The sequence below is a fragment of the Colossoma macropomum genome, unplaced genomic scaffold (genome assembly GCF_904425465.1).
Source record: "Colossoma macropomum unplaced genomic scaffold, Colossoma_macropomum, whole genome shotgun sequence".
Classification (NCBI taxonomy): Eukaryota; Metazoa; Chordata; class Actinopteri; order Characiformes; family Serrasalmidae; genus Colossoma; species Colossoma macropomum.
This window is the reverse complement of record NW_023494790.1, coordinates 28,357,201-28,384,787: the sequence shown is the minus strand read 5'-3', so window position 1 is coordinate 28,384,787 and position 27,587 is coordinate 28,357,201. Positions and strand designations below refer to the sequence as shown.

The window sequence follows — 27,587 nt, the reverse complement described above, 5'->3', positions numbered from 1 at the left end:
TCCCCTGGCCCCCATTTCATACTGCATATCTTTACTCATTGTATCTTCTTGTAATTGTACATAAAAAAATACTGTTTATTTGCTGAATTTAACAGATTGGAAAAAAATAAAAAAAAACATAAATTGTGGCCTGTGCAAAAGTTACAGCACATTCTATTTTATGTTTTTTTTTTTTTGTTTCCAACATGTTAAACTAAGCAAATAAATAGAAATTATGCACTAAAATCTGCAGAAAATGAATCAAATGTGCCATATGAATCATCCATCCATCATCTAAACCGCTTATCCTTCTGGGTCACGGTGGGGTGCTGGAGCCTATCCCAGCTGTCATTGGGCGGAAGGCAGGATACACCCTGGACAGGTCACCAGTCCATCGCAGGGCAGACAGACAGACATATACATTCACACTCACACCTAGGGGCGATTCAGCATGTCCAATTGGCCTGACTGCATGTCTTTGGACTGTGGGAGGAAACCGGAGTACCCGGAGGAAACCCACACAGACACGGGGAGAACAGGCAAACTCCACACAGAAATGACCCTGGTCGCTCGGCCGGGAATCGAACCCAGGCCATTCTTGCTGTGAGGCGACAGCGCTACCCACTGCGCCACTGTGCCGCCCGCAATATGAATCAATGTATTATTATTATTATTATTATTATTATTATTATTATTATTATTATTATTATTATTATTATTATTATTATTATTATTGCTAGTAGTAGCCATAAATACATTGTATTTTAACACTGCTGTTGTTAATTTACAGAAATAGAATGTAAATTCACAAAAACAAATGATCACTTTTATTTCACAGACATTTGTGTTTATTTTAATGGTTGTTAATATTATTATGGTGAAATGAATGTCAGAATAACTAGTTGAACTTGTAAAAAGTGTTCAATTACAGTGTTAAGTGTTCAATTTCTAAGAAGTTACATGACTATAAATTTACAGATTTTTGCCATCAGTGAGAAAACCTACTTTTATGATTAAATAACAGCTTTTGTCTGGCACCCCTGCAGCAAGACTTTTTTACAGTGTAGTAATAATATTGTAGTATTTTACAAATAAATTTACAAACCAAATGCGTTCAGCCGATTTGCATTGTTTTACACGTAGATACTGAGTAATAAGCTTTAGGATGTAACAAGCTTGGGATTTTAAGGGAAGAGAAGACCAGAGAGAAGGTGATGGTGTAACGGAACAACAGCATCCTGAATCTGTAATTACCTGCAACAATCATAAAATATTCCAAAACCAACAACGGCAGCTTTCAAACTGTTAAATGGTGAGACAAACGTGTTTAGATTTCTGATCTTGCTTTGCTTAACTTTATGAACACTGAACTTCACACTGTAGGTTATTAGCCAGTGGAACGTCTATTGTTTGAATTGTTTGAAAGCTAGGTAAGTAATAAGGATTACAGGAGTAGCTGTACTGATTTAATTACTCCACCAGCAATACGTTATCACACACAACCCACACCGTTTCTCAAAGATATTTCTAGGTGGCTTGTAGCTAATTCTTCTGACTGTTTAGCTCTGCTTTATTTAGGCAACCCGAGTTTGGCATTTGACTTGACATTAGCCCATAAGCCATGAGCTCTTTGCATCTGTTGCAGAAAAGATTAACAGACAGTGATGTGAATCTGTCTCATGTTTTATTATTTTGTTCTTGTAGCTTCTTGACCTTTCTATGAGGGCAATCATTTGCTAGTATGGAAATACATGTATGTGCTGTTTGTTTATGCTGGTAGGTTTGATAGCATAGTCTTCAAATATTATAGTGTTATATAAGCACAAACAGATTGTTATGTTTGATAGACAGAGTGCCCAGTCTCATTACGAACCTGGGAGAAGACACAACTGGATTATGCTTTCCTCATAGTTGCTGATCTTTTCTTGCCTCATCTGGCTCAGGTTTCTAATAATAGAGATAAATTGTTCCACCAAGAAATAGAGTTCCTTTAGAATATGTGATCAACCAACCATAGACCACTGAAAGAGAACAAGAACGTTCAGATTGCCGTCGTTTCATGAACTTTTAAACTTTTTTGTCATATAACAAAGATCATGTCATAATATAGCACGCTTTAATTCAAAATACTTTTGCTCACCAAATTACCAATGTGAATTTCTGTTAGCACTTCTGTGTGATTTACAGTCTTATTAATACAAAACTATGTGTGCATCCCTTTTCCCATGGTGCGGCTGAATCTTATACATTGTGCACTACATAGGAATGTAAATACTGGCTCCTGCACCCAAACAGTGTTGTGATTTGGGATTTAGTCACGTCCATGCTGGACAAATAGTGCACTGGCAGATCTGACTAAGAGACGGACATTTGAAACATATAAGACATTCAAGTGACACATCCTTTAGTCTTTAATGTTGCACTTTTACAGCAAATCATATAGTAAGTACTTTAATTTAAAGTCTGTGATAGTAGTGGAGCAGATGTTTAGCCTGCTAGCTATCTTTTAACCTGTTGGCTAGCTGATCAGCTTAGTTTTAGCTAAGAAAATGAGTTATCAGCTCCTCATTTCAGACAAAAGATAATCTTACTTCTTCACACTCTTGGTCCTTGCAAGCAGCGTTACGGTTAAAGATCGTTCCATTAACAGCACAGGGAAGTTTTTTACTTATATTGTGTACTGTACCCAAATATTTACGACACGGCTCAGACAATCGGATTTTAAGATAGGGACTATCCATTTTATAATAGAAAATTTAGCCTCTACTTCTGGCACCTGTCCTCTTTCATGATGCCTTTTCTAAATCCTTTCAAACTTTCAAACTCAAGAACACTCACAGACACTGAGAGCTAAAGCTTTTGAAGGTTGATTCATAGACATGCTGTCACATCTCTACGGCTTCATAAGAGAGCCACTGGAATTCCAATTGAACCCATGGTCGGTTAGGCTTGTTAATGTATTCTGAGAGATTAAGCAATTATCAGCCATAGAAGACTTCAAGGAGCTAAAGCAAACTGTGCCATTGAACGATGCCATTAATGTCATGTCATAAGTGGTAAAACATGGTGAAACTCTGGTGAAAATGAATGAATAAATGCTGATGGAGTATAGCTGTACCAGCAGCAAAGATCAAAACTGTTCTAACAGTTCTTTGTATGCATGTATGTACATACCTATGTGCTTCATAACATGGATAACACTACAGTGCGGCCTCCCCATGCTAATGAATGCCAACTGTTACTGAAGTGTCGATTGAGTGTAAATTTGGATGCAGAGATATATATAGTCTAAGATCTATGGTGCTTAGTGTTGGACACAGCATCAAAGAAAGGCCCAAGGGCATGTCTCTAGGATGGATCATTCTTCCCTGGCAAGACAGAGACATTGTTTATGGGGCATACCACCCCACCCTATCAGAGGAAAATTTCATCCAAATATAGGTATTCAGTTTTAACAGGAGCCAAAAGGATCTTTATAAAAGAGGCCAGTCGGTGTCACCAGTACCAGTCCTCTGCTGAGCCTCGGTCTTTGAGTTACTTGTACATGATTTAGCCGTTTATCACTTGAGTTTTCATATTGTCTTCCTTAATGGGCTTAATGAATCCTACTAAATCATTTTAAAACCATTCTTTTACAGCAAATTGAAGCTGAATCATTGGACGGAAGAGATATTAGAGGGAGGAGAGGTGAGCTTTTTAACCCGTTGAATCCTAATCTTATTACTTAATTGTTCAGTTTATTTATTGTTTCGTAACCACTATCAATTATAAGGTTATCTACTCTTTTAAAAGTACCACAAAGAGTTCTTTGAGTGATGCCATAGAGGAGCTGCTTGTTTTGAAAAGAGATTTGTGGCTGCAAAGTCCATTTTGAAAGCTTGACCAGGAGTAATTCAGAGTGGTTTAATGTGAAGTGGTTCAGTGTAGAGAAACGTATTGACTCTGATTTGTGTATTGTTATTATTTTATATATATTATCCAAAATATGTTTCTTTTTTTGTAATGTTCCTATCACCACCACTGTGAACAATTCTCACTTTTAAGTTTTTCTAAAACAGAGTTTCACATCAAACCACTCTGAGTGACTTTGTATACAGCTTAATCATTTAATTATAGATGAATTTAAAAAAAATTGGTGGAATTCCCCTTAAAGGAACCGTGACATGATATAAAGGTTCTATACCAGTTTAATTGTTCTTTCTGCAACTTTTACATTACATAGACAAAAAATTGGCTTGATTCAAATATGTACATCAGTTCCATATAAATATAATATATTACATGTACGGTGGCCGAGAAGACCCAATAAACTGCAAATAAAAACGAGCTGCAAAACACAGAAAACACTTCCATCAAAATGACGCCACGCACGCTTTGTTTCATAAACGTGCTGTAAATACAGAAACACATGAAACTTCAGAAACGCTGCAAAGCCAGTCACAACACAACGGAAATGTCTCAGGAAGACTCAAAAGGGCTCAAATGGGATGGAATATCTGTGACAGAGAATCACGGTCAGAAGTAGAGAAGACCGTGGACACTTACATCCCAAGTTCATGGTTAACCTGGCTGGCTAGTTTGCTGTCTGACATGTCACAGCTGTACTGTGGTAGTCATTTGGTATTACTAGGTAAACATTTACAGTTAAGTTACACTCTACAGCTAATAACCATTACGATACTGTAATAGCAGTAATCTACTCAAATACAAGTCAGCTTTTACCGGTGAAGTCTAAAAGTCTCTGAGTGTCCTCCAGAAAAACTTCTATTGTGTAGTGACTGGCTTATCAGCGTTTCTGAAGTTGTATGTGTTTCTGTATTTGCAGCGCGCTTAGGAAATGCAGCGCCCACGTTGTCATTTTGATGAAAGTGCTTTCTGAGTTTTGCAGCTCGTTTTTTATTTTATGTTGGGTCCTCTAGGCCACCATATACATCAACTCAATTCTTGCCAAAATTGAGTGAAGTGAAAGAAAAAATTGTGTTGATGTATATTTTATTCATATGGAACTGATGTACATTTTTTAATCAAGTGTAGTCAGAGCTCTTTTTCAGTGTATGGAAAGATTCATAACAATGTAAAAAGGTTCTTCACATTCTTGCATTGTTTGCAAAAACTGTTATCTAAAGAATCATTCACTTACATTTTTTTAGGTAACCAAAAGTGGTTCTTTTACAGCATCACACAAGGAACTCTTTCTGGTACCCTTATTTTTGAACTGAAGTGTTTTTATAAGGGGTTTAACTTTAGTATAGTATTAATTTAGTTAATACTAATAGTTACGGTACATTAACTATTAAGCCATGAGCTCCACTAAATAACGGCTTCTCTAAAGCATTTCAGAAAATGTCCTAAAAGGTGTTGTTGTCTTGTGTTCTCTCTACAGAACACTGCAGCCATGAGTACCGATGCTGAAATGGCTGTGTTCGGGGAGGCAGCACCATATCTGCGAAAGCCATAGAGGGAAAGTGTTGAGGTTCAGAACAAGACTTTTGATGCCAAAACAGCTGTGTTAGTGGCTGATCCAAAAGAGCTGTATGTCAAAGGCATGTTCCAGAGCAAAGACGGTGGCAAGGCCACTGTAAAGACTGAGTCAGGCCAGGTAAGAGCACTGATTGGTATTAAAGAGTGCTTATGGCCTTTGTATGTACATGAACATGTTCACTAATGTTCACCAGTTTGGAATGTCTGTTTTCAATAATATGAAGCCAATTTTGATGTGGATGAACATTTAAAATGATGCTAACTTGATGCTAGTAACTTTGTTGGCAGTTTGCCATTGCCACAGCCATCCGTGGCTATACCAATAGGATTCCTTGGGCAAGACTCCTAACACTGCCTTCGCCTACCAATGTAAAAATGATCAAATTATAAGACACTCTGGATAAGAGACTCTGTCAAATGCCATAAATGTCAATGTAAATGTGACTAGGAGTCTGAGAGAATAAAATTGGCCTTGCTGTCTCTGGGTGGGTGGAATGACCTTCCCACAGTCTTGAATATTTGATGTTAGCTAACACATGTGTCTGTTATCTGACATTACAGAATTGGCAGTTAGCGCTGTACCCTGAAATGTGTTGAGCTGTTCTGTTAGTGGCAGTTTGAAAACATTACAGTAGGCCTGTGTTGTTCATCATTTAAAAATAACCTCTAGTTTCTAGTTTGTAATATTTCAACTGACACTGTATATAATTATTAAATAAAACAATGAATATTATGAATATAATATGTTCAGTGATTCTCAACTATACTGTGCAAACATTAACCGCTCCAGTGTTGTTCTCTCCGTTAGACCGTCACTGTGAAGGATGACCAGGTGTTCCCAATGAACCCACCAAAGTTTTATAAGATTGAAGATATGGCCATGATGACTCACCTCAATGAAGCGTCTGTGCTGTACAACCTCAAAGAGCGTTATGCAGCATGGATGATTTATGTAAGACCATTGAAGTAGACTTGTTTTATTTACAAGACATTTATCAGTATTATTATCTGAAATAAGATTGAGGAATGACAGCTGAAAGTTGAATGTATGTTACAGACCTACTCTGGCTCATTCGGCGTCACTGTAAACCCCCACAAGTGGCTTCCAGTGTACAATCAAGAGGTGGTAGTTGCCTACAGAGGCAAGGAGCGCCAGGAGGCACCACCCCACATTTTCTCCCTCTCTGATAATGCCTATCAGTTTATGCTCACTGGTAAATTCCTTTACACTTTCAGAGAAACTATCACTCTGACCCAATCCAGTTTTGAAATTATATGTTCAGCTTTTCAGTTAGGCCTGTCATGATCTAAGCTCACAAATTATGTCTCACATAATCTGTCTCACACTTGTTTGTTGTATGCAACAATTGAAGTACAAGACTAAATTGGCCAAATTGGCTGATTAGCTGTCATGCATCCTAGCTAGGGCCAGAGTGGGACTTGCTTTTAGATCGGGAGTTACATGATACAGACTAGCCCACCCCAAACTCTAACTCTAACTACACACACGCAGCATTGCCTTCATGCAACATAACTTTTTCTAAAACCTGTGCATTTCCATCTTCTTTATTTCTTACTCTTATATGTTATTTATGTGCTACACTTAGATAACCAAGGTGGCTAGATAGTGATCAAATGAAAACTAGTGAATGCTTTTGTCTTAAATGTGACATAATCATGGCAGTCAGTGTGCAGCAAACTAATGATAGATAAGTACGTTAAGGTCCTGTCAGATCCACACCATTGCTCATATTTTACACTAATGTCTCAAGGCTGATGTTAGCCCCTTATTCAAACCTCCACTTCACCTTTAATAGTGCAGCAGTTACGTGCTAGCACCCATACAGGTGTCTGAGTGTAACTGATACATCTTTTAAGCTGGAATGGGAAATGACAATAAGCTAACTTTAGCTTCATCTTATCTCATTTGCAATCTGTAACGTGGGCTGTAGCACTTGAGGTGGAGCCTGCTGTTTTAACCCCTAAATTACTACAGATATACACTTGGATGTAACATTTATAGTTCGTCTGAGCGTTCCTGTGCTTATGTGCATGAGTTTATACACAAGCCCACAGTAGCTGGACCAAAGCACCACCAGCCCACTGGAAACTCTCCCAATTCTCTGGATTCCCCACTCCGGCATTGATCCCAGTTGTCAGTACTCAGTAACTGATGAAAGACAGAGCTAAATATGAAATGAACAAATATTTCTGTCTGCTGTTTGTTGCAACAATAACACATGATTGTGGAAGCAAACAACAATAATTGTGGTCAGCTTATGTAATTGCGACCAGGTGATAATTATGACAGCCCTTTTCATAATATCTGAAAATAAAAGTATGATTTGTATTTAAAGGACTCAATCACCTTATTAAAATAAACTAATTTCAATGAACTTTTAGTTTTCCATACAGATAGGGAAAACCAGTCAATTTTGATCACGTATGTAAAGAGCGCCAAATTGACGACAAACTGTAGAGGCATTCTCTATTAATGTATGCTTAATAAAGCCTTAATAAAATACATGTATTTTGTCACTGTCATAACAAAAATTCCAAAATGGTGAAGGAAAACTACTTTAATATATGTAACAAGATTTGATTCCTAAACACTAGGACCATTTTGTTGGTCCATGACCGATAAATAGAATTTGAAATGTTCTCACAATGTAAAGGAAGGAGGTTTTGATACATTCTTAAAAATAAAGGTGCAAAAAATGGTGCTGGAGTAATGCATTTAAGAACCAGTTTTGGTTGAGATGAGATGTGCGAGCAACCAGTTTATAGTTTAAAGAATCTCCACATAATGTAAAGGTTCTATCCCAATTAAGGACTTTTGGGTTTTTTTGTAGAACCATGGATTCACTCTGAGAACCTTTGGAAACCTTTATTTTCAAGAGTGACAGTGATGATATACAATGTGGATACCTCATTAAGGAGAGATCATTCTAATGTTACTTTGATTTATGTTGCTTTAAGTGGAGAATCTGGGGCAGGAAAGACTGTGGACACAAAATGTGTCATCCAGTACTTTGCAACAATTGCAGTATCAGGAGACAAGAAGAAAGAGCCTTCCACTTCTGGAAAAATGCAGGTCAGAGCATCAAAAACAGCAGACTTCATATTCAGATTTATTCATGAGAGATGAGTTTCTGGACTCATGTCTTCTGCAGGGTACGCTGGAGGATCGGATCATCTCCGCTAACCATCTGCTAGAGGCCTTTGGTAATGCCAAGACTGTCAGGAATGACAACTCCTCTCGCTTTGTGAGCTGGTTTGACACCTATCAGAGGATAAGTTGGAGTCTACAAGGCTCTGATATATTGTTCTCTCAGCATAGCTATTCAACCTCTTCTTAATCATATCAAATCTTTTCCAGGGGAAATTCATCAGAATTCACTTTGGAACCACAGGACAACTGGCTTCCACTGATATTGAGACTTGTACGTTGTTGGTTTTCTTTCTTTCTTCAAATTTTCTGAGTATATAATGATCTTTCAGTATGACTCAGTGCTGTTTCATTTCCCAGACTTGCTGGAAAAGTCAAGAGTCACATTCCAACTGTCTGCAGAAAGAAGTTATCACATCTTTTATCAGATCATGTCCAATAAGAAATAAGAAGGTAAATGATTCCACTAACATCTGTTGCATTGACTGTTTTCATTCTATTGATTAAGGATGTAGCACAAGATCTTTCTGGTATCTCCTAGGACTGGGTGGTATGGTAATACATACATCATCTAAACCGCTTATCCTTCTGGGTCGCAGTGGGGTGCTGGAGCCTATCCCAGCTGTCATTGGGCGGAAAGCAGGATACACCCTGGACAGGTCGCCAGTCCATCGCAGGGCAGACAGACAGACACACACATTCACACCTAGGAGCAATTTTAGCATGCCCAATCAGCCTGACTGCATGTCTTTGGACTGTGGGAGGAAACCGGAGTACCTGGAGGAAACCCAAACAGACACGGGGAGAACGTGCAAACTCCACACAGAAATGGCCCTGGTCACCCGACCGGGAATCGAACCCAGGCCATTATTGCTGTGAGGCGACAGCGCTACCCACTGCGCCACCATGCCGGTATGGCTATAATCCAAAATCATAATACTTGAGCATACTTTTGAGATACACAATATCACAATATTTAGTTTTTCTGAGGATAAATAAGTTGGAATAGACAGAAAGCATCAGCAGTGCAACATGTAAGATATATTATCAAACCTTGACTACAATGATTTTATTCAGTGTATCTAAATCCACTTAAAGAGGATAAATTATACTCTGTTTTTATGGCACATGTGTTTGCTCAGTAATGATGCACTGAAATGAAAATTCTTGGCCAAACCTGAAATTCAGGACATACTTGGCTGGTAACCAAAAAAAAGGCCAAAATATCAGCTGACAGTAAATAAAAGCAATTAAAATAACACAAGCTTGCCTGTGAAGTCCAGCATCCTCCACAACAGTCAACAATTGGTCATCCAAGGGAATTCTATTTTTTTGGTCATACTTTGGATTTTGGCATTTGTGCGCTAGCAAGGCTTCTGTTATTTTGCTGTATTCGGCATATAGCATGCATATAGAATGTCAAGTTTTCAAGTGGCATATCAGATCTGTAGTGGAGAAATCTTTGAGTGTTGTATCAGGCCTGCACAAAGACATGGCTGGGTCCCTGAAAAGTTCTGTTGGCTGGACCCCATACCTCTACCAAAAGACCCAAATTACAGTTCTTTGTCAGTATCTGTAGATACTGAATCTGATCCGATATTTGTGGTTTTGTAGATAATATAGACACACAGTAGATGTTTCAAGTACATTAAGATTAACACTGCAAAAAGTGGAATCTTGCAAAGTAAAATTGTATTAAATTGATTTGATAAATCTGATATTTCTCACATTGAGAATGTTGTAAGCTTTTTATAAGGTTATCTCTTATTTCTTGATATTTTTCACTTGTTTTATGCAATTTTAGTAAGTCAAATTATCTTACTTTGTTAGCAGACTTCCTAAAATATATATGTGTATATAAAGAAGGTAAAGTATAAAGAAGGTTTTTGCCTTCTCTTGTTGCCATTTTGGAGGTGGAAGTGGCAAAACCCTTGAAAACTTTCTTATTGCCCCCCCATGCCGGCCCTGCTCGGCATGAACAGTGACTACAAATCGCTTATCTAGTGTCTTTCATAGAAACCAAATAGTTTACATGATCAACATTTTCACTGTTGATCTGTTGCTGCTCAAACCGTTTGAACGTACGAGCGCTGACCTGTGAATGGGGAGTGAGTACATGATATGCAAGTTTGATAAGGTGGAATAGACAGAAAGCACCAATAGCGTTTTTCTTTTTTATTATAATTAATGTTGTTTGTTAAGTGTTAGGTTTTGGCACTGGGTTGTAGGCCAATTTAATCTTTTGTTTATTTTTTAAGCCATATCCTTTGGCCTTTTTTCTCTTTGAGTTAAAAATCTAAAGTGCCACTTTTTGTGGCAGTGGCTGAAATATTAGTGCATACCTATTCGAGTGTGGTTTAAGTACTGACTATATCCACTATTTGCTCAGAAAAAAAACATATCTTTGCATAATTTATTACTCTGAAAATATATTGCCATGTTGCCCACCCCTAATATCTTCTAACAAATGGTACGTTTGTTTGTCCTAGAGACACTTCTCATCACAACCAATCCTTTTGACTATCCATTCGTAAGTCAAGGGGAGATGAGTGTTGCCAGCATTAATGACAGTGAAGAACTTCTGGCCACAGATGTGAGCAGACGTCTTTCTATGAATTAATCATATTAACCTGCCCTAAGAAATTTTGCCCTAATTATTTTTTCTGTTTCTTCATTCACATTCACCTAGAGTGCTGTGGACATCCTTGGTTTCACAGCAGAAGAGAAAATCGGCATGTATAAACTGACCGGTGCTGTGCCGCATTATGGCAACATGAAGTTTAAGCAGAAGCAGAGAGAGGAGCAGGCTGAGCCTGATGGCTCAGAGGGTAAAAAAATCTTTGAAGTTTGTAGAAGAAACACTGGAGGATTCCAGACACTGACCTGCACGGTGTCTGTTATATCACAGATGCTGATAAAAGCAGCTTACCTCATGGGTCTAAACTCTGCAGACCTGCTGAAAGCTCCGTGTTATCCCAGACTGAAGGTTAGAAATGAGTATGTCATCAAGGGACATACAGTCCAGCGGTATAATCTTGAACGTATTGAGGTCAAATATTAATGCAGTTAATTATGTATAAGACTAGGATTACTAGGATTATTTGTTGAAAAATATCAGTAACAGCCACAAAATTGATAGAATAAATGCCTTGTAAGCCACGGCAAGAGTAAATGTCACACTGATGTGGCATCTGCCACACTAAGAAAATGGTATGTGACAGTATTTTGCTTTTTGAATTCCCTACACTGTGTAACTTATACTGTGACTTCACAACCACCTGGACCACAAGATTTCTGCGAATCATCTGTATTCTGTGCACTTTTACATAACAAGTGTAAAAGTAATGCTCAGTAGCTAGTCATGTATAATAAAGACTTTTAATTTTACCAGACCTATAAATATGTTAATAGAACAACAGTGCTGTGTATGCACAGAAATATTTTCTCAAATGTACATTTTTAAAATGCAAATACACATTGTTCAGAGATTTTAACTTGCTTATAATTTCGAACAAACATGACTAAAATCTTACATCTGCCAGTACCAATTAACAATAACATTTTTGTCAGTATCTCAGTATTCTAGAAAAAAATAAAGCAAAAAAACTATAAAAATCTTTAAATCATCAAAATCTAAACTGTCAGAAAAAAAACATTCAGCAGTTGAACATCAATTAAAGTAATTTTCTGTGTTAATACAGAACATGTCTTATGATGAGTTGATTTGACAATAAAGTGACAAATGCAGTATTTTACTGTGAAAAAATAGTGTTATGTATTTTAAAATTCTGGCAGTAATTGTTTTTATTCTCCTTCTCTGTTTCCATTAGCAAAATATCGGCCTACTGTGTCAAACAAATATCAAACAAATAACCTATTTTCTTGAGATTTAAGTTGAAACAAAGTCATTTGTCTATTAGTCATTATTTTTTTTTAAAAAAAGGCATTATTTTGAGATATTACGCCAAAATTTTGTAAAAAAAAATAAGTCTTTGATTTAAGATATTTATTTAAAAAATGTAAGAAAATAAGTCATCATCTTGACATAGTAAGTCAAAATTTTGCCTTACTGCTGCCAGAAACAGATGAAGAGAAAAATGAAGAAAAAATAGATACAATTTTTCTCCTGTGCCTGACGGGAATGTTTAGTCGTCCTGCTTAATGCTTTGTCACCTCCACTGGCGCAACTGGAAACAGTCCTAGATATATTGATTTTAAATTAAAAAAAAAAAAAAACTATATTTTTTGAATAATTGTGTCCTGATATATAATGTTTTCAAAAGTATTAATTGTCCCAGCCACAATCATGAACACAGTACATTGTCACAGCTGGAGCAAATCTCCATTGTGGTAACTTTTCAGGGCATTCCTAACTTCTAATGTAACTAGTTTTAACAAGATTTTGCTACAATTCTGGACTGTTTCTATTGGTTCATTCATCATAATTTTTCAAACAATATAAAGGGCAGCTAATGTTTGCAAATAGTAAAGGTATAGATTTTGATATAAAACGAATGAAATGCAAATGTCTTTTTGAAGGTTTATAACTCAACTGGAGCTCTGGCAAAGTCAGTCTATGAGAAGATGTTCCTGTGGATGGTCCTTCAGATCAATCGGATGTTGGACACAAAGCAACCAAGCAGTTCTTCATTGGTGTCCTTGACATCTCTGGATTTGCAATATTTGACATAAGTGTTATTACCATGGTCTAACGAAGCTGAACATAACAGAGTGCTACACATATCCATAAATATGACTACTGACCTTGATTACTTGTGAATTTTTTGGAAATAATATTACCTACAGTTCAACAGTCTGGAGCAGCTTTGCATCAACTTCACCAATGAAAAACTGCAACAACAACTGTTTTTCAACCACCACATGTTTGTGCTTGAGCAAGAAGAATATAAAAAAGATGGAATCGAGTGGGAGTTCATTGACTTTGGAATGGATCTGGCTGCATGCATTGAGCTTATTGAGAAGGTAAGAACTGTTTAGGCTGCTGAGTGAAAAGATGAAAAAAAAGATGAAAAGATAAAAAATCTGATACCATCAAAGCACACTACTCAATGTTTTCGTGTAAAAGCATCATGTATCAATTTGCAGCCAATGGGTATCTTCTCCATTTTTGAGGAGGAGTGCATGTTCCCTAAGGCATCTGATACTACCTTTAAGAACAAGCTCTACGATCAGCATCTTAGCAAGTCAAGCATTTTTCAGAAGCCTTAGCTTGTTAAAGTCAAGGCCGAGGCTCACTTCTCCCTAGTCCACTATGCTGGCACTGTAGACTACAATATCAGAAGAATAAAGATCCTCTGAATGAAACTGTGGTGCAGCTCTATCAAAAGTCTGCTTTGAAATTGCTGGCTTTCCTTTACTCCAGTTATGCCTCTGCAGAAGGTACGCTCGTCTACGCAATTTGCAACCTTTATATCTATATCAGTCCTTCTTAAAAGCCTTCTTGTCTTCATGCATGGATAACCGTTGCTGCTTTGTAGAGAGTAGTACTGGAGGAGGTGGTGGACCTGGTGGAAAGAAAGCAGCGAAGAAGAAATGCTCTTCTTTCAGTGTCAGCTCTCTTCAGGGTGATTAGTGAAGCTCAAAGTTTTTGTGCTTATTTTATATAAGCTTTTTAGTTTTGGAAATGATCACACAAGCCAGTCTGCTCTTCAGGAAAACCTTGGGAAGCTGATGACCAGCTTGAGAAGCACTCATCCACATTCTGTAAGATGCATTATCCCTAGTGAGACTAAAACAGGTAAATGCAGTTTAATAGCTCTGCCTTTGTTGAATTTCGTGTGAATTGTTCATAATGCCATTGTAATACCACAGGTGTTATGGAGAATCATCTGGTCATCCATCAGTTGAGGTGCAACGGTGTGTTAGAGGCAATCAGAATCTGCAGGAAGGGTTTCCCAAGCAGGATTCTGTATGGAGACTTTACACAAAGGTAACATTCTGATTACTTGTTTAAATCTTGACAGTACAGAATTAATATCATATATGATAGATGAACACAGTCAATAATGCAGTCATGACAGCTTATGTTGCATGTTAAGTGTACTGTAGCTTGCCATCAGGACATCAAACACTGTGGCATCTGTCAGTACAATCGCCAGTAATGGTAACATGACATTGACTACTCAGTCTTTAGCAGAGTTCACTAGCACTGAGACTGATAACTGGTCATCACATTGATTTATCAGTCTACTCAGGCTTTAGCAGAGCTCAGTAACACTAAGAGTAATAACTGATCATCACATTAATTTATCAGTCTGCTCAGGCTTTAGCAGAGCTCAGTAACACTAAGATTAATAACTGATCATCACATTGATTTATCAGTCTACTCAGGCTTTAGCAGAGCTCAGTAACACTAAGATTAATAACTGATCATCACATTAATTGATTTATCAGTCTACTCAGGCTTTAGCAGAGCTCAGTAACACTAAGATTAATACCTGACTCATTACAGCGAATTATCAGTCTACTCAGGCTTTAGCATGAACGTCAGGGTTTGTAAAGAAGCTGTTTACCGAGTTCTTCTTTAGAGTACGTCTTCACATGCCATGTGCTGTTTTATTTAAAGTAGTGAATAAACTAGAATTGATTGTATTTTTTATTTTTTCAGCGTAGTGATTAAGCAGTCCTATAATGTTCTCCTTATCCAGATGCTTAATTTCTGTATTAGGAATGTATTTTCAGTATTTGTATTCTGTTACATGCCATAACAACTCATGACAGCATATGACATCTGCCATGACATATTTATGGCATGGTTATTTCTAGCAGGATTTGACTGAGATCATTTTATAACAGATAATGATGCACCTAGCTAATTACTGCACAGTTACACCTCAAACTTTCAACTTGTTCACAGGTACAAAGTACTGAATGCAAGTGTCATCCCTGGATCATACCCAGTATAAATTTGGGCACACCAAGGCAAGTAATTTTCTATGCTTGTAAATGATGGAGCTGAGATTCTCAGGCAAGAAATCCTGATGAGAGTCCAGAATGTATTTTTAACATGTTACACCCCCTAACAACTCTGTAGAATGTCAATAAGTATGTATATATACACATCACTAATGTCGGAACCAAAAAAAAGCATACTTTACTTTTAATGTAAGTCAATGGAACCAGAATTTATTTCCAAGTAATTTTGGGCTGTTTCTTTTGGTCCATTCCTCATGAAATTTATGCACAATATAAAGGACAAGAGGCATTTTCAAATTATGTCAAAAACTGAGAAACGACAAAAATAGAGGTTTTGGTCCGACAGCAGTGATATATATATTTTCTACATGATTTATTCATATTATTGATAATGCAAGACAGTATGTTTTTAATGAATTTGGAGTCATAGTTGAATAGTGGAAAAAGACGTGCTCTAATACCGTTGATGTTTTCCTCAATGATGAATACATTCCAACTTCCTCGGAAGAAAAAGACTGAAGCACCAATAAATCCAAACTGAGCTGAAATGAAATGATGTAACTGAAAATCTATAACTGCTGGGTTTTATTTTCATACACAGGTAGCGGAGAACCTGTCTGATGCTGAGGAGAGGCCTGATCAAAAATAAGATCCAGATGGAGGCCAAAGTGAAAGAGCTAAATGAGAGGTTGGAAGATGAAGAGGAGATGAATACTGAGCTCACTGCTAAGAAAAGGAAACTAGAGGATGAGTGCCCTGAGCTGAAGAAAGATATCAACAATCTGGAGCTCACATTAGCTAAAATGGAAAAGGAGAAGCATGCTACTGAAAACAAGGCAGTTACTTTGATCCGGGGGTTGATTGAGCTTTTTTAATTTGAATAGTGACATTACAGGGTTTCAGAATTGTGTGTGTCTCATATCATTTAGGTGAAGAATCTAACTGAGGAAATGGCCAACTTAGATGAAAACATTGCCAAATTATCAAAGGAGAAGAAAGCGGAGGCCCATCAGCAAACACTTTATGATCTCCAGGCAGAAGAAGACAAAGTCAACACGTTGACAAAAGCCAAGAGCAAACTTGAACAACAAGTGGATGAAGTGAGTTTTAAAGAAGGTCCATCTCATACACAGTTCCTTCCTAGACTAATTTTGCTAGAATATGTATTAGATCTAAAAATAAAAATACATTTCTGTGTATCAACAGCTGGAAGGTTCCCTGGAGCAAGAGAAAAAGGTCTGTATGGATCTTGAGAGAGCAAAGAGAAAGCTTGAGGGTGACCTGAACTTGAACTAAGTCAAGTTCCATTATCCATTATGGACCTGGAAAATGCAAAAACAAGCAACAAATAGAGGAGAGACTGAAAAAGTAAGCAAATAGATAGCAGTGTGTCTACATAGCTATGTAAGAACACATATTTCAGTGCAGTGCTACTGACACAGAAGTCGCAGACCACCCTTCATTTATTTAACCCTTTAAAATCCCAGGCTTATAACAAACTAGTTGAGCTATTCTTAGGTTATAGAAATATATATACTGAAGCAAAAATGGAGCTTGGTTTTCTCCTCTCTCTCAAAGATGAAAGCTTTAAGTGCTGTTTATCTGTTTATGACAGTTTTGGTGGTCTACCTGGTCACAGGTGTTAGGAGTCTCATTTTCTTCTCAGAAATATCAACTAAAAAAATCAATAACTTGTGCCTACTGGCTGTTTTGCCTGGGAATTACATAAGTTAAGGGAGGTCTCTGACTTTTGCACAGGACTGTATATGCATACACCAATCAGGCATATCATTATGACCACCTCCTTGTTTCTTTGCTCATTGTCCATTTTATCAGCTCCACTTACTAAAACTCCAGCAGCACTGCTGTGTCTGATCCACTCATACCAGCAAAACACACACTAACACACCACCACCACGTCAGTGAGATACTGGTGTATACTAATAATGACTAATATTGAAACAGTGACAAAACATTGCAAAAAATGTTTGTGCTTTACAGGCTAATTATGAGAAAATGTGTCGTGCTCTAGAAGACCAACTCAGTGAGTACAAGGCCAAGCATGAAGAGAACACTCATCAGCTAAATGATATAAGTGCTCAAAGAGCAAGACTTCAAACTGAGAACAGTACATTTTGAGTCAGTTTCTCATATTATTCATTCATGGGTACATTTCAAAACCATGTCACTCCACTCATGGTCCTTCCACAGGAGAATTTTCTCAGCAGTTGGAAGAGAGAGATGGCTTGATCACTCAGATGTCCAGGGCCAAACTGCCTTTTACTCAGCAGATTGAAGACCTTAAAAGACAGGTGGAGGAAGAAATAAAGGTACTCTTTGAATTAGGCTTCAACAGCAAGTTGAAAATCAGAATCAAGGGTGCAACCACCTAGTGTTTAGTGATTGCCCAAAAGTTTGTTCCCCAGCAAAGCCTCAGCCTTTCTTGGCCAGGAGTCCAAAAGAACATAATTGTCCTTGATATGGCCTTTCCTCTTCCCCTGTGACATCGCACTGCTACCCAATAACCAATATACCAAATACCCATAACAACTGTGCATTGGGTTAGCAGTAGTAGTAGACCTAGTAGTAGTAGATCTAGTATCTAAAGCTTAGTAACAACTTTACTTTAAAATATAAATACAACCCCATTTCCAAAAAAGTTATATGTTATCTTTGTACTATTTTCAATTAAATATAGGGGATAAATGTTTTGCACATCATTGCATTTTGTTTTTTGTTTACATTTTGCACAGCGGCCCAACTTTTTTGGAAATGGGGTTATACAACAAAGATAGAATTTTAATTAAAAGCTAAGTTTAAGAGATGCATTTTTACATGTCATGAAAACTGTGTATTGAGCTTGACTATCCAATAATGGAAGGAATTGAGTTCCACAGTTTAGAAGCATAAAAACAAAAAAACTCTACATCTTTTCTGTAATTTACACTGGGTATTTGCAGAAGAGCAGTACTTGTTTTTTAAGAAGCCCAATAAAAAAGAGCCTTACAATATTCAATTTTACTAATAATCTCATCTCTACTAAAAAATGTGTAAACAAGTTTTCTTGATAAAAAGTTATTTTTTGCAAGATAAAACAGCTTAGAATCTAAAATGACACCCAGGTTTCGGACATTCATTTCATTTTGACACATCCACTGAGAAATATCTGACACACAACTGGTTAACTGGTTAGAGCCCTAATTTTCAGAAGGAAAGGAAATATATAATCATGTATCATAGCTATGAGAATTGGTCTCATGTTTCCTGATAACATTACTGAAAGGTTACATACAAAGATGCACACAAAGGCCCTAAAGTTGAACCTAGTGGGACTCCACAGTAGATGTTTTTCCTTACGTGCTATGTAAACCTTTTAAAATTATTATTATTATTTTATTGTATGTTGTTCTTCAAGACTAAAAATGATCTGGCACATGCCCTGCAATCCGCTCGCCATGACGCTGAGCTGCTCCGAGAGCAGTTTGATGAGGAGCAGGAGACCAAATCTGAAATTCAGAGAGGAATGTCAAAGGCCAACAGTGAAGTGGCTCAGTGGAGAACCAAATATGAGACTGATGCCATTCAGCACACTGAGGAGCTTGAGGAGGCCAAGTACAGAACTGCCTCTCTGGAAAAGTCCATTCTTGGTATACAGTAAGATGTGCATCACCATACTTAAAATGCTGATATTTACTTTGCTAATAGGAGAAAACTTGCCCAGCGCTTGCAAGATGCAGAGGAATCAATTGAGGCTGTGAACGCAAAGTGTTCCTCTCTTGAGAAGACCAAGCAGAGACTGCAAGGTGAGGAAGAGGACTTAATGGCTGATGTGGAGAGGGCAAACGCACAAGCAGTAACCCTTGATAAAAAGCATTGGAACGTTGACAAGGTGAGAATTTGAACCCTGAAAATAATTTTCAAAGAGTACAACAAAAGTAATGGACTGGCTTCAAGTCATTTCAGGTTTTAGCGGAGTGGAAGCAAAAGTATGAAGAGAGTCAAGCGGAGTTAGAAGGAGCTCTGAAAGAGTCTTATTCACTCAGTATAGAGGTTTTCAAAATGAAAAACGAGGAGGCTCTGGACCATTTCGAGACTCTCAGGCAAGAGAACAAGAACCTGCAGCGTAAGTTCAGCTGATTTAATGATTCACATGTCCAGTCTTGGGGCGGCACAGTGGCGCAGTGGGTAGCGCTGTCGCCTCACAGCAAGAATGGTCTGGGTTCGATTCCCGGCCGGGCGACCAGGGTCATGTCTGTGTGGAGTTTGCATGTTCTCCCCGTGTCTGCGTGGGTTTCCTCCGGGTACTCCGGTTTCCTCCCACAGTCCAAAGACATGCAGTCAGGCCGATTGGACATGCTAAATTGCCCCTAGGTGTGAGTGTGTGTGTGAATGTGTATGTCTGTCTGTCTGCCCTGCGATGGACTGGCGACCTGTCCAGGGTGTATCCTGCCTTCCGCCCAATGACAGCTGGGATAGGCTCCAGCACCCCACCGCGACCCAGAAGGATAAGCGGTTTAGATGATGGATGGATGGATGGATGGATGGATGTCCAGTCTTATTTTTCAGTCTGTAATACATGTATGCATATTCCTAGAGGAAATAACCGAGCTCACCAAGCTGACCTCGCCGAAAATGGGAAAGTCATCCATGAGCTTGAGAAAGCCAAAAAGCAAGTGGACATGGAAAAGATGGGAATTCAGACTGCTCTAGAGGAAGCCGAGGTGAGACATATAAATGCTAATGCATTGTGTACAAAATACTATGTGACTGTATCAGTGGTTGCCCTGCGATGGACTGGCGACCTGTCCAGGGCGTATCCTGCCTTCTGCCCAATGACAGCTGGGATAGGCCTCAGCACCCCACCGCAACCCAGAGGGATAAGCGGTTTAGATGATGTGTGTGTGTGTGTGTGTGTGTGTGTGTGTGTGTGTATCAGTGGTTCATGTTTTGCGCTCCCCTTTTTCCTCACATATTCAGCTCGAGCTAACCCAAGTAAGATCTGATGTGGGCAAGAAGCTTGCTGAGAAGGACGAGGAGATGGAACAGATCAAACGCGGCAGCCAGTGCACGATCGAATCCATGCAGCCCACGCTGGATGCTGAGATCAGAAGCAGGAATGATGCCCTGAGAATTAAGAAGAAGATGGAGATCTCAACAAAATGGAAGTCTAGCTGAGTCACGCGAACCGGCAGGCTGCTGAGGCCCAGAAACAACTGAGAAACATTCAAGGCCAACTGAAGGTAGAGCTAACAGATCCATTAAAGAGGTCATAAAAGGTCATAAAGCCTTATACAGTAAACAGCATGTAGGGAATACAGGTGGTTATCAAAGGAGGAAAATGAGACAATAATCAAAAAGGAAAGTCTTTTTCAATATCCAGAGCAAAAACTATATTTACCTGTGTGATGCTTTTGTCTAGGATACAACCATTCACCTAGATGAGGCCATCAGGACTCAGGAGGACCTGAAGGAACAGGTGGTGATGGTGGAGAGGAAGAACGCTTTGATGCAGGCTGAAATCGAGGAGCTGAGAGCTGCTTGGAACAGACAGAGAGAAGCCGCAAAATGGCTGAGCAGGAGCTGGTGGACACTAGTGAGGGAGTGGGCCTCCTGCACTCTCAGGTCAAGAACATTTACTTTTTCTAATTCAAATGAGCCTGATATACAGTAGCCCCAAAAGTATGGACTTTTGTGTCATATTTAAAAATGTATTTAGTTCATTGTGTGAGGAAACAGACTATTCTGAGGCTGTAATTCTTTTGCTAATATATTCCTTCAAAATGGAGGTAGAATGGTTCAAATCATTATTGCTTGAGCAGTTTCATTGCAAAATATTTCATGATCCCATCAATGAACACAAGCTCATGAATGCCACTGGCTGGCTTTACACAATGAAATGTTCATGCAACTTTGCTTGCTTGAAACTAAATTGCACTTGAGTTGCGTAATGTTAATCCTCCTGCAACTTTTGAAACTTACAAAATTCTCTACAAAGTTCATTAAACAAATTTTATCAAACAGCCAATCAAAATGGCAATAGTACATCACATGATCAGGTGAACAGATTAAATAACAAACTTTACAACTATTGTGTTTTTCATTTTGTTACTTACCAGAGTCAAAACTACAGACATGAGTTTCTTGAAGCTAATGCTTTGGTAATCAGCTGCGTTAACTACTGCTAACAGCTGTTAGAACTGTTGCTTGCAACACTATTTATACTGTCTTTAGCCTGCTGTTATTGTGATTTATCATGAGACAAAACAAATAAAAAACAAAGTTGCATGCAACACATTGCTGTTCTTTTATTCTGTATCTACATCTGATATTTATTTATTTATCTAGGGTTCTTTAATGTATGTATTTAAGTTTTTTTATCTGTTTTGTTTATGTTCAGCCTTTGAAAATGAATGTGTAAGTAGCTGTTATAGTTATAGCCTACTCAATGCCTCACTCATCATGTCCTTGAAGCGTACGTTCATCGCAGACTGATTCTGTCTCCCCTTGTGTAATGTACTTTGGATGATTAATGAATCTGAGGCATGTATAAAATATATAATATCAGTGTCTCCTTTTCAACAACTCAATAAACCATCATAAACCAACTGTTTGTTTTTTTTTTCTCATCCATTGAAAGTTTGAAAGTATGTCCTTGGTTACATGAAGTTTCAAGTGAGTTGCAGGAAGCATTACATCATGCACTTCAAGTGCAATTTACTTATGTAGGTTTCAAGCAACTAAAGTTGCATGAAAGTTTCACTGTGTAAAGCCCGTCTTAAAAAAAAATTATGAAGTAAGTAGAACTTTGTTTACCTACATTTATATGGTTCCATGTATTTTGTGGCTACTGTACTTAAATATTGCACACATGCAGATAAACAAACAAACACATAAACATACAACACAAATTCTACCCCTGCACCATATAATTAAGATGTACTAGGAGCATTTTCCTCTGGACTGACACCCTCTGAGCAGAGTTCAGAGCGCTGTACAAGTCTTGAGTCAGTATTAATAGTCAAGATCATTTGCTTTATCTTCTTACCTTCACCTTTGAGGACAGCATTGTATGACTAATCACTTCACACAGCTGTTTTTTATTCTTTTTTAATAAAAATGATCACCGCAATTCAGAACACCAGCCTGCTCAATGCCAAAAAGAAGCTGAAGTCCAAGGAGAGGTAGAGGAAGCCATCCAGGAGGCGAGAAATGCGGAGGAAAAGGAAAAGAAAGCCATCACTGACGCAAGTTCCTATAAATTATCCTTAAGCAACCCAACGTCCTTAAATTACTCAACTACAAGGTTTGACGTTCTGTGCTGTTAGAGGCTTAACACAACAAATGTGTTGCTTGGGAATCAGATTGCATAAAGGAACTGCCAAAAAAAGCACTCACTAGAGAGAAGAAAAAGCATTACAAACAGATCCAACTCCAAACGAACAAAAACAGGGAAGAGGATTAAATCCTTTTTGTATATATTCATCATTAATTTTAAACTATTAAAACGTCTTGTTCTCTTGACTTGTTTTATCTTGTGTGGTTTTTTCATCCGTATCAGAGTATATGTGTCCACTTCTTCCTTCCAAGACTTTCAATCTTTTTGATTGTTTTCTCTCAAAGACCCTTGTTTTACATTCTCTCTCTTTTTCTTGCACTCATTTTTTATTCTGCACTCATTTTAATACCATTAAAATTAAATGCACTTTTTAGTTACTGTGCATGTGAGAGAGCTACAGAACATGGCTCTATCTCTTGGCCAAATGAACAGCAGGACTGGAGGCATTATGAAAGCTGGCTAATCATTTCAAAGCAAAGCCCAATAAGTCTGCTCGCCCTAATGACTAACTCCCATGGTTACTGCTGTTCAAATACTCTGGCAAACCAACAGCTTGGAGACGGAAAGAGCTACCGACTGGTTAAATTATCCCCCAGATTCCAGGAAGAATGCTCTGAAGAATGCTTACGAGCAAACAACAAAGTTACCAACCGAAGCCATTCAAGTACTTTGACAGCATTACTTTATTCTACACCTGCATGATATGGACAACTTTCTATAGTGATTACACTCCTTGGTACCGTGATCGCAATAAACACTCTTATTAACAAAGGTGCCAAAAAGGGTCCCTCGAAGCGACGCTGTAGAAGAACTGCTTATGGTTCCTTAAAGGGCCCATATTCTACATTTTTATTGTATGTTATTTGCAACATTTGTGTGATTTTATGGACCAAAAAGCAGTCATACTTCATGTTTACATGACCATTTTCCAACGTCTCTGTATCCCTTAGAATTAAGCAGGCTGGTTTTGTTAATGTTCATTTTCGTGCTTTTTAGAAAGATATACTTAACCTCTGTTTTGATTGGCTGCCCTGTAGTGTGCCTCATTAAAAAACAATCCAGGCTAAGACACTCCTTAAACCTCAACATGAATTGGTGTGGCTAAACTGCTGTAGGCTAAACAGACAGATGATCTATATAGGCAGATATGTAAATGAGTTAGTTTTTGTGACGTCACAAAAACAGTGAATTCAAAACAGGCTGTTTTTGCAACTTAGTTTCCATATATGGACTATTTGTGCTGGGGAGGAAACAGTACGCTTTGATGTTCACACTTTAGCACACAAACTACATCAAACTCTTCATAAAAACAGTTTTCCATTATATTAGGCCTTTAATGTGACCAGGGACATGAACTAACAGGGAGTAAAGTTTGACTTTAATGAAGTACTTTTGTAAATGTGACGTGTAAAGTTTCAAACACCTTCACATAAAGTAACAGTATCATTTAAAGATTTTTCCTACAAGCATAGGTCCAAGCCAATAACATTTATTTTAAGAGTGTACCTTACAGTATATCAAAACACACTGGTGAGGCCTTGATGTCACATGGTTGACAAATCAGCCTCCACTATTTTTGACCAAAATTATTTGCATTTGTTAGATCATGTGAATGTCTTGATCATCTATGAGTGGTCAGGATGTTCACAGCACACAGTAAAACATTTGTGATCTGCATTTTGCAGCCTTCTGTGATATGAGTACTGCAAAAGTCAATTACAGCTTGATGAATAACAAACAATACATTCTATAGCCTTGTTGCTATTCACTCATAGATTCAAGATTCAAGCGTTTTATCGTCATATGCACAGCAGAAACAGGCAGTTGCACTGTACAATGACATTCTTACTTTGCTGTTCCTCCATTCACCAAATATAATCTTAATATAATCTTAGAAAAAAAAATAGAAAAAAAATAGAAGATATAAGAATAACACTAAAAACAATAGTAAAAAAGTAAAAAAGTTATATGTTATTTTCAAATGTAAATCCAGGCTGCTATGATGGCAGAGGAGCTGAAGAAAGAGCAGGACACCAGTGGTCACCTGGAGAGGATGAAGAAGAACCTGGAGGCATCGGTTAAGGCACTATCTGGATGAAGCTGAAAACCTGGCCATGAAGGGAGGAAAGAAACAGCTCCAGAAACTAGAGGCCAGGGTACGAACTGCTGGACACAGGAGAGCTACAGAACTGTGCAAATGTCACTCTTCATTTAGTTAATTCCCACTCAAAATGACCATTAAGTTAAGCTCTTCACAATCCAAGTAGTCTCAGCTTTATTGTTCTGAGAACACCAGCAGCTTCTTTGTTTGATTTGCAGATTTTCTTCTTTTGACTATTTTCTTACCTCAGTCAGAGCTTCTTGACAGATGCACATCCTTTCAGACCCAAAGTGTTGAGTTTTCATCTCACAACTTTCAGATCTGAAGCAAGAGTGGGACTTGAGTTTCTTCTCAGTTTCTTCTCTGATGTTACACTTCTTTTCTTTGACTTTCTCTTCCTTACGCAGGTGAATAATTTAAATATCTCCTGAAAAGTGAATAACTTGTACTTAATGGATGTTTTGACTGGAAATAAATCAAATGATGGGTGGAAAATTTTTCACACTACTGTAGGTGTTTTTAGACTAATACGAGAACATGCTGGATCAGTTACAGAAGGCTTCCTGTGTTTCCTCTCTTTGTTTGCAGGTCTGTGAACTGGAGAATGAGCTTGATGCTGAACAGAGGCGTGGCACAGATGCTGTTAAAAGTGTCAGAAATACGAGAAAAGAGTTAAGGAGCTCATCTATCAGGTTGGTTCAGAATTTACCTCACATTCTGTCATATATAAACAGTTCTTAGTTTGAACGTTTTGTTCTAGAAACATTAATTACCATAGAACCTTTACATTATGTGGAGGTTTTTTAATATTTACAGTTCTTCACACTCACATAAATCATTTAAACAGATGATTTTTAAAGAACTATTCATTGGAAGGATCATTTGGGAAATAGAAGTTGTCTAAAATGTCTCCAAATCGCATTTTTGAAACCTTTATTTTTAACCGAGCTTCTTAATACAATTATAAGTAGTGTTAATATGATTATTATTTTTTATTTCGGCTGATTAAATGGAAATGTACATCATATTTGAGTAATATTTTTATCAACAGACTGAGGAGGACAGAAAGAATGCCTTAAGGCTCCAAGATCTGGTCGATAAACTTGAACTAAAAGTGGGGGCCTACAAGCAACAGGCAGAAGAAGCTGTAAGTGTCTTTGAGAAATAAATATAAAATCAGTAAGCAGATAAATAAGCACTAAAAACATTATGTAAATACAGCACGATGCACAAATGTGAATGTAATTCATCTGTTTTGTGCACTTCCACAGGAAGAGCAGGCCAACACTCACCTGTCCAAACTGAAGAAGGTGCAGCACGAGCTGGAGAATGCTGAGGAGTGGGCTGACATTGCCGAGACACTTGTCAGCAAGCTGAGAGCCAAGAACCGTGATGTTGGATAGGTAAGGTTTTGTTGATTTAAATGCAAAATCTCGTAAAGCCTGATAAACACAGACATGGTAATATGGTTCCTTTTAAATTTATTTCACAGGCTGCTGAATCTGAGTAGAAGACTGTGAAGTGGATAATCACTTCCGCCCTGTGCATGAATAGCTGAGGTAGATCAGTAAATCAGTAATCCATTAAAATGTAAGCCAAGCATAAACCACCTGTGAGGTCTTTTTTTCCCACAAAGAACACATGCCACAAGGCAAAAAATAATAAAATGAATGATGTAATCCTCTACACAAAGTACTGAAAGTGCTCGTAACTCATTATGGGGTTGCGTCTTTGAGACTGATGTAACATCTGGGGATTCTATTTAATAGCAAAATACCAAACCTGTCATGTAGTACCAAACCTTCAACAGGCACGGCTGAACAGGAAGTGCTTGTATACGAACAGAAGGATTTTGGTTAACCACCTCTGAACTCGTAGACTCACAGATTTTCATATTATACTTCTGAACTGCTAATAATTGTCCTCTGTGGAGACTCAGAAGCCAGGCAATTGGGAATTGAGCTTTGATTCTATACAATGATATTCAAAGCTGCCACATCTACATGCTCACAGAGCGTATGATATTCTGCTATCACTCTCCAGTCACAACACACGCATCAATAGATTGATTGTATTTTACCTACCTAAATGTTCAATTAGTAACAAAAAAGTTGCTTACAATCCAACATCTCTGCCAGTGCTGAAACACCAAGAAGTTGGCATGGGGGAATCAGGAAACGTAACAGTTTAGCTATCAGTTAGTTAAGTTAATTTTGCTAGAATTAGATCCCCAAATTGTCTTGCTAATATCTAATAAGCCATTCAGCTTCACATCTCACTACAGGCCAAGTCGTGTTTGATTTACAATGAAGCAATGTCTACTCTCTCAAAGTAGTTGACAGACCTTGCTAAGATCTAATAGGTCAATTAATTAAAATGACATTCTGTGTCCCTGAGGAACAACTGAGGTAGTAGCACATGAAATTAATATGTTGAGACCCTTTGTCATTCATAACATAAATAGTAATGGCGTATTATAAATGTAATTAATGTTGCGCTTCTTATTTTGCCAGATATCCTTCCCTATGTCTTCGTTTCTGGAATAGAACTGATTGATTCTTGGAATCAACTCCATCCAGTATCCA

The 27,587-nt window shown here is 37.9% G+C and overlaps 1 long non-coding RNA gene and 1 pseudogene across 1 annotated transcript; both read left to right on the top strand.

The window, feature by feature from the left end:
• Positions 1 to 5,374: 5,374 nt before the first annotated feature.
• On the top strand, positions 5,375 to 26,405 carry LOC118808956 (annotated as a pseudogene).
• On the top strand, positions 14,132 to 15,572 carry LOC118809530. Its single transcript, XR_005007372.1, has 3 exons — positions 14,132 to 14,387; positions 14,462 to 14,579; positions 15,507 to 15,572. It is a non-coding gene; the product is annotated as an uncharacterized LOC118809530 (long non-coding RNA).
• Positions 26,406 to 27,587: the final 1,182 nt, after the last annotated feature.